Here is a 7,337-nt window from a genome sequence, read left to right on the forward strand (position 1 = left end):
AATTATCTGGACTTAACGGGATACGTGACATATAATCCTCTTATATTTGGGTAATTAGGATTTTTGTAGCATATAAACTAGAATTGAACTTCACCCTCTAATTGAAATTAAGTGACTAAGGAATTGGCGGTTGATGAATTTTAGAGGAGACTAAAAAGGTCTAAGGAATTAGGGTTTAGTCACTTATAGTTTGCCATGAATTGAATCTTGCATGATTAAAATAGTTAGTAAAAAAAGTCAATCCGAAAAATAGATATCTCTGAAGCCTTAACTGTTTCTCCATATATTATTCACTACTTATTTACTGCTTACTTTTCTGATTCTCTGATTTACTATTTAATGCAATTGAACTTTCTAAACATCATTTTCTGTTCGCCTAATGATGAGCGGATAATTTATACGCTTTTTGGCATTGTTTTTAGTATGTTTTTAGTAGGATCTAGTTACTTTTAGGGATGTTTTTATTAGTTTTTATGTTAAATTCACATTTCTGGACTTTACTATGAGTTTGTGTGTTTTTCTGTGATTTCAGGTATTTTCTGGCTGAAATTGAGGGACTTGAGCAAAAATCAGATTCAGAGGTTGAAGAAGGACTGCTGATGCTGTTGGATTCTGACCTCCCTGCACTCAAAGTGGATTTTCTGGAGCTATAGAACTCAAAATGGCGCGCTTCCAATTGTGTTGGAAAGTAGACATCCAGGGCTTTCCATCAATATATAATAGTCCATACTTTGGCTGAGTTTAGATGACGTAAAAGGGCATTGAACACTAGTTCTACGCTGCAGTCTGGAGTTAAACGCCAGAAACACGTCACGAACTAGAGTTGAACGCCAGAAACACGTTACAAACTGGCGTTCAACTCCAAGAATGACCTCTCCACGTGTAAACTTCAAGCTCAACCCAAGCACACACCAAGTGGGCCCCGGAAGTGGATTTATGCATCAATTACTTACTTCTGTAAACCCTAGTATAAATAGGACTTTTTACTATTGTATTAGACATCTTCGGATCATCTTTTGATCATTTTTTAGATCTCTAGACCTCCATGGGAGGCTCCACTCAGCCATTCTTACCCTATATTCACTTATGTATTTTTCAACGGTAGAGTTTCTGCACTCCATAGATTAAGGTGTGGAGCTCTGCTGTTCCTCATGATTTAATGCAAAGTACTACTGTTTTATATTCAATTCAACTTATTCCGCTTCTAAGATATTCATTCGCACTTCAACATGAATGTGATGAACGTGACAATCATCATCATTCCCTATGAACGCGTGCCTGACAACCACTTCCGGTCTACCTTCGATTGAATGGATATCTCTTGGATATCTAATACAGGGGACCAAGTCCGAGTTATTAAGTGTCTTCGTGGTATAAGTTAGAACCCATGGATGGCCATTCCTGAGATCCGGAAAGTCTAAACCTTGTTTGTGGTATTCCGAGTAGGATCTGGGAAGGGATGGCTGTGACGAACTTCAAACTCGCGAATGCTGGGCGTAGTGACAGACACAATAGGATAGTAAATCCTATTCCAGTATGATCGAGAACCTCCAGATGATTAGCCATGCAGTGACAGCGCATTGGACTATTTTCACAAGAGAGGATGGGATGTAGCCATTGACAACGGTGATGCCCTTACATAAAGCTTGCCATGGAAAGCAGTAGGACTGATTGGATGAAGACAGCAGGAAAGCAGAAGTTCAAAAGAACGAAGGCATCTCTATACGCTTATCTGAAATTCTCACCAATGAATTACATAAGTATTTCTATCTTTATTTTCTATTTATTTATTATTTATTTTCGAAAACTCCATAATCAATTATTATCCGCCTGACTGAGATTTACAAGATGACCATAGCTTGCTTCATACCAACAATCTCCGTGGGATCGACCCTTACTCACGTAAGGTTTATTACTTGGACGACCCAGTGAACTTGCTGGTTAGTTGTGCGAAGTTGTGAAGTTATGTTTGGACCATGGTATGGTGCACCAGTTTTTGGTGCCATTACCAGGGAGAGAACAAACAACAAATTTTACAACCTGAGTAACAATTTCGCATACCAAGTTTTTGGCGCCGTTGCCGGGGATTGTTCGAGTTTGGACAACTGACGGTTCATCGTGTTGCTCAGATTGGGTAATTTTCTTCTTATTTTATTTTCAAAAAGTTTTCAAAAATTTTTCAAAAATATTTTCTTCTTTTTCGTTTTTCCCAATTAATATTCGAAAAAAAATAATAAATAATATTTTCAAAAAAAATAAAATATTTTTTTCTTCAGAATTTTTAAGAATGAATTCTAGCGTTTCATGAAAAATGTTGGAGCCTGGCTAGCTGCAAAGCCATGTCTAAATTCTTTTAGACTGAGGCTCCCAAACCATCATCACAAGAGCAAGCTAGTTGTTCCTAATCCATCTGCTGTTGTATGACTGATGTGTATTCTAAAGCTTGGCTGGCTAGTAAGCCATGTCTAACCCTTAGATTGGAGCTTTAGGCTAACATTGAAAGATTCCTGGGATTCATATTAAAAATTTTGAAATCCTTATTTTCTTTTTTCATTAATTTTCAAAAAATCAAAAAAAATCATAAAATCATAAAAATAAAAAATATTTTGTGTTTCTTGTTTGAGTCTTGAGTCAATTTCAAGTTTGGTGTCAATTGCATTTTTCTAAAAATTCTTTGCATTTTTCGAAAATTCATGCATTCATAGTGTTCTTCATGATCTTCAAGTTGTTCTTGGCCAGTCTTCTTGTTTGATCTTCATATTTTCTTGTTTTGTGTCTTTTCTTGTTTTTCATATGCATTCTTGCATTTATAGCGTCTATACATGAAAAATTTCTAAGTTTGGTGTCTTGCATATTTTTCTTTTCTTGAAAATTTTTCAAAAATAAGTCTTGATGTTCATCTTGACATTCAAAGTGTTCTTGGTGTTCATCTTGACATTCATAGAGTTCTTGCATGCATTCATTGTTTTAATCTAAAAATTCTCATGCATTGAGTCTTTTTCATGTTTTTCTCTTTCTTCATTAAAAATTCAAAAATCAAAAAAATATCTTTCCCTTTTTCACTCATAAATTTTCAAAAATTTGAGTTGACTTTTTCAAAACTTTTTAAAATTTAGTTATTTCTTATGAGTCAAATCAAATTTTCAATTTAAAAATCTTATCTTTTTCAAAATCTTTTTCAAAAATCATATCTTTTTCATTTTTCTTATTTATTTTCAAAAATTTTAAAAATATTTTTTTTAAAAAAATCTTTTTCTTAATTTTACATCATATTTTCGAAAATATCATCAACAATTAATGTTTTGATTCAAAAATTTTAAGTTTGTTACTTACTTGTTAAGAAAGATTCAAACTTTAAGTTCTAGAATCATATCTTGTGATTTCTTGTGAATCAAGTCATTAATTGTGATTTTAAAAAAATCAAATCTTTTTCAAAACTAATTTCAATCATATCTTTTCAAAAATATCTTTTTATCTTATCTTTTTCAAAATCATATCTTTTTAATCATACCTTTTCATATCATATCTTTTTCAAATATCTTTTCTAACTTCTTATCTTCTTAACTTTTAAAAATTGATTTTCAAAATTTGTTTCAACTAACTAACTAACTTTTTGTTTGTTTCTTATCTCTTTCAAAACTACCTAACTAACTATCCCTCTCTAATTTTTGAAAATACCTCTCTCTTTTTCAAAAAATTCTTTTTAATTAATTAATTGTTTAAATTTTAATTTTAATTTCAATCCTCCTTTAATTTTCGAAAATCATTAACTATTTTTCAAAATTTATTTTCGAAATTTCCTCTCCCTCATCTCCTTCTAATTATTTATTCATTTACTAACACTTCTCTTCATCTCAAATCATTGCTCTTATCCTCACCCTTGTGTTTGGATTATCCATTCTTCTTCACTCTTATTCCCTTTCTTCTTCTACTAACAACAAGGGAACCTCTATACTCTGGTAAAAAGGATCCCTATTATTATTTTCTGTTCCCTTCTTTTTCATATGAGCAGGAGCAAGGACAAGAACATTCTTGTTGAAGCAGATCCAGAACCTGAAAGGGCTCTGAAAAGGAAACTAAGAGAAGCTAAAATACAATAATCTAGAGACAACCTTACAGGAATTTTTGAACAGGAAGAGGAGATGGCAGCCGAAAATAATAATAATGCAAGGAGGATGCTTGGTGACTTTACTGCACCTAATTCCAATTTACATGGAAGAAGCATCTCAATTCCTACCATTGGAGCAAACAATTTTGAGCTTAAACCTCAATTAGTTTCTCTGATGCAACAGAACTGCAAGTTCCATGGACTTCCATCTGAAGATCCTTTTCAGTTCTTAACTGAATTTTTGCAGATCTGTGATACTGTTAAAACTAATGGAGTAGATCCTGAAGTCTACAGGCTCATGCTTTTCCCGTTTGCTGTAAGAGACAGAGCTAGAATATGGTTGGACTCTCAACATAAGGATAGCTTGAACTCTTGGGATAAGCTGGTCAAGGCTTTCTTAGCCAAGTTCTTTCCTCCTCAAAAGCTGAGTAAGCTTAGAGTGGATGTTCAAACCTTCAGACAGAAGGAAGGTGAATCCCTCTATGAAGCTTGGGAGAGATACAAGAAACTGACCAAAAAGTGTCCTTCTGACATGCTTTCAGAATGGACCATCCTGGATATATTCTATGATGGTCTGTCTGAATTAGCTAAGATGTCATTAGATACTTCTGCAGGTGGATCCATTCACCTAAAGAAAACGCCTGCAGAAGCTCAAGAACTTATTGACATGGTTGCTAACAACCAGTTTATGTACACTTCTGAGAGGAATCCTGTAAGTAATGGGACGCCTCAGAAGAAGGGAGTTCTTGAAATTGATACTCTGAATGCCATATTGGCTCAGAATAAAATATTAACTCAGCAAGTCAATATGATTTCTCAGAGTCTGAATGGAATGCAAGCTGCATCCAACAGTACTCAAGAGGCTTATGATCCTGAAAACCCTGCAATAGCAGAGGTGAATTATATGGGTGAACCCTATGGAAACACCTATAACCCCTCATGGAGAAATCACCCAAATCTCTCATGGAAGGATCAACAAAAGCCTCAACAAGGCTTTAATAATGGTGGAAGAAATAGGTTTAGCAATAGCAAGCCTTTTCCATCATCCACTCGGCAACAGATAGAGAACTCTGAACAAAATACCTCTAATTTAGCAAACTTAGTCTCTGATCTATCTAAGGCCACTCTAAGTTTCATGAATGAAACAAGGTCCTCCATTAGAAATTTGGAGGCACAAGTGGGCCAGCTGAGTAAAAAGATCACTGAAACCCCTCTTAGCACTCTCCCAAGCAATACAGAAGAAAATCCAAAAGGAGAGTGCAAGGCCATTGAATTGACAATCATGGCCGAACCCACAAGAGAGGAGGAGGACGTGAATCCCAGTGAGGAAGACCTCCTGGGACGTCCAGTGATCCATAAGGAGTTCCCCTCTGAGGAACCAAAGGAATCTGAGACTCATCTAGAGACCATCGAGATTCCATTGAACCTCTTTATGCCATTCATGAGCTCTGATGAGTATTCTTCTTCTAAAGAGAATGAGGATGTTACTGAAGAGCAAGCTATCAAGTTCCTTGGTGCAATCATGAAGCTGAATGCTAATTTATTTGGTAATGAAACTTGGGGAGATGAACCTCCCCTGTTCACCAATGAACTAAATGCATTGGAACAACTGAGATTGCCTCAGAAGAAACAGGATCCTGGAAAGTTCCTAATACCTTGTACCATAGGCACCATGACCTTTGAGAAGGCTCTATATGACCTGGGGTCAGGAATAAACCTCATGCCACTCTCTATAATGGAGAAACTGGGAATCTTTGAGGTACAAGCTGCTAGAATCTCATTAGAGATGGCAGACAATTCTAGAAAACAGGCTTATGGACAAGTAGAGGACATGTTGGTAACGTTTGAAGGCCTTTACATCCCTGCTGATTTCATAATCCTAGATACTAGGAAGGATGAGGATGAATCCATCATCCTTGGAAGACCCTTCCTAACCACAGCAAGACCTGTGATTGATGTAGACAGAGGAGAATTGATCCTTCAACTGAATGAGGACAACCTTGTGTTTAAAACTCAAGAATCTCCTTCTGTAACAATGGAGAGGAAGCACAGTAAGCTTCTCTCAGAACAGAGTCAACCAGAGCCCCCACAGTCAAACTCTAAGTTTGGTGTTGGGAGGCCACAACCAAATTCTAAGTTTGGTGTTGAACTCCCATATCCAAACTCTAAGTTTGGTGTTGGGGAGTCTCAACAATGCTCTGAACATCTGTGAGGCTCCATGAGAGCCCACTGTCAAGCTATTGACATTAAAGAAGCGCTTGTTGGGAGGCAACCCAATTTTTATTTATCTAATTTTATTTTTATTTTTATTGTTCTTTCATGTTTTATTAGGTTCATGATCATGTGGAGTCATAAAATAATTAGAAAAATCAAAAATAGAATAAAAAACAGCAGAAGAAAAATCACACCTTAGAGGAAGGACTTACTGGCGTTTAAACGCCAGTAAGGAGCATCTGGCTGGCGTTCAATGCCAGAACAGAGCATGGATCTGGCGTTGAACGCCCAAAACAAGCAGCATCCTGGCGTTCAGACGCCAGAAATGCACACTGAGGAAAGCTGGCGCTGAACGCAAGAAACATGCTGCATCTGGGCGCTGAACGCCCAGAACAAGCATCACTTCGGCGTCTAAACGCCAGAAATGAATGCAAAGGCATTTTACATGCCTAATTGGTGTAGGGATGTAAATCCTTAACACCTCAGGATCTGTAGACCCCACAGGATCCACACATACCTCCACTCACCTTCCCTCCTCATAATCCTATATCACCCTCTCTCTCTCTCTCCATTCACACTCATCCCTTCTGTTTTCCATTCACCATCACATCCATACACCCCACCTACCTTCAAAATTCAAAATCTCTTTCCCACCCAAGCCCACCCATATAGCCGAATACACACATCCCTCAATCTCCTCCATATCTTCTTCTTCTACTACTATTCTTTCTTCTTTTGCTCGAGGGCAAGCAACATTCTAAGTTTGGTGTGGTAAAAGCATAGCTTTTTTTGTTTTTCTATAACCATTGATGGCACCTAAGGCCAGAGAAACCTCTAGAAAGAGGAAATAGAAGACAAAAACTTCCACCTCCAAGTCATAGGAGATGGAGAGATTCATCTCAAAGGTCTATAGCTCAGTGGTAGAACATTTGATTGCAAATCAAGAGATCCCTGAGATACCTCAGGGGATATATTTTCCTCCACACAATTATTGGGAGCAACTAAGGGTGGAACA

Source organism: Arachis ipaensis, chromosome B01 (genome assembly GCF_000816755.2).
Source record: "Arachis ipaensis cultivar K30076 chromosome B01, Araip1.1, whole genome shotgun sequence".
Classification (NCBI taxonomy): Eukaryota; Viridiplantae; Streptophyta; class Magnoliopsida; order Fabales; family Fabaceae; genus Arachis; species Arachis ipaensis.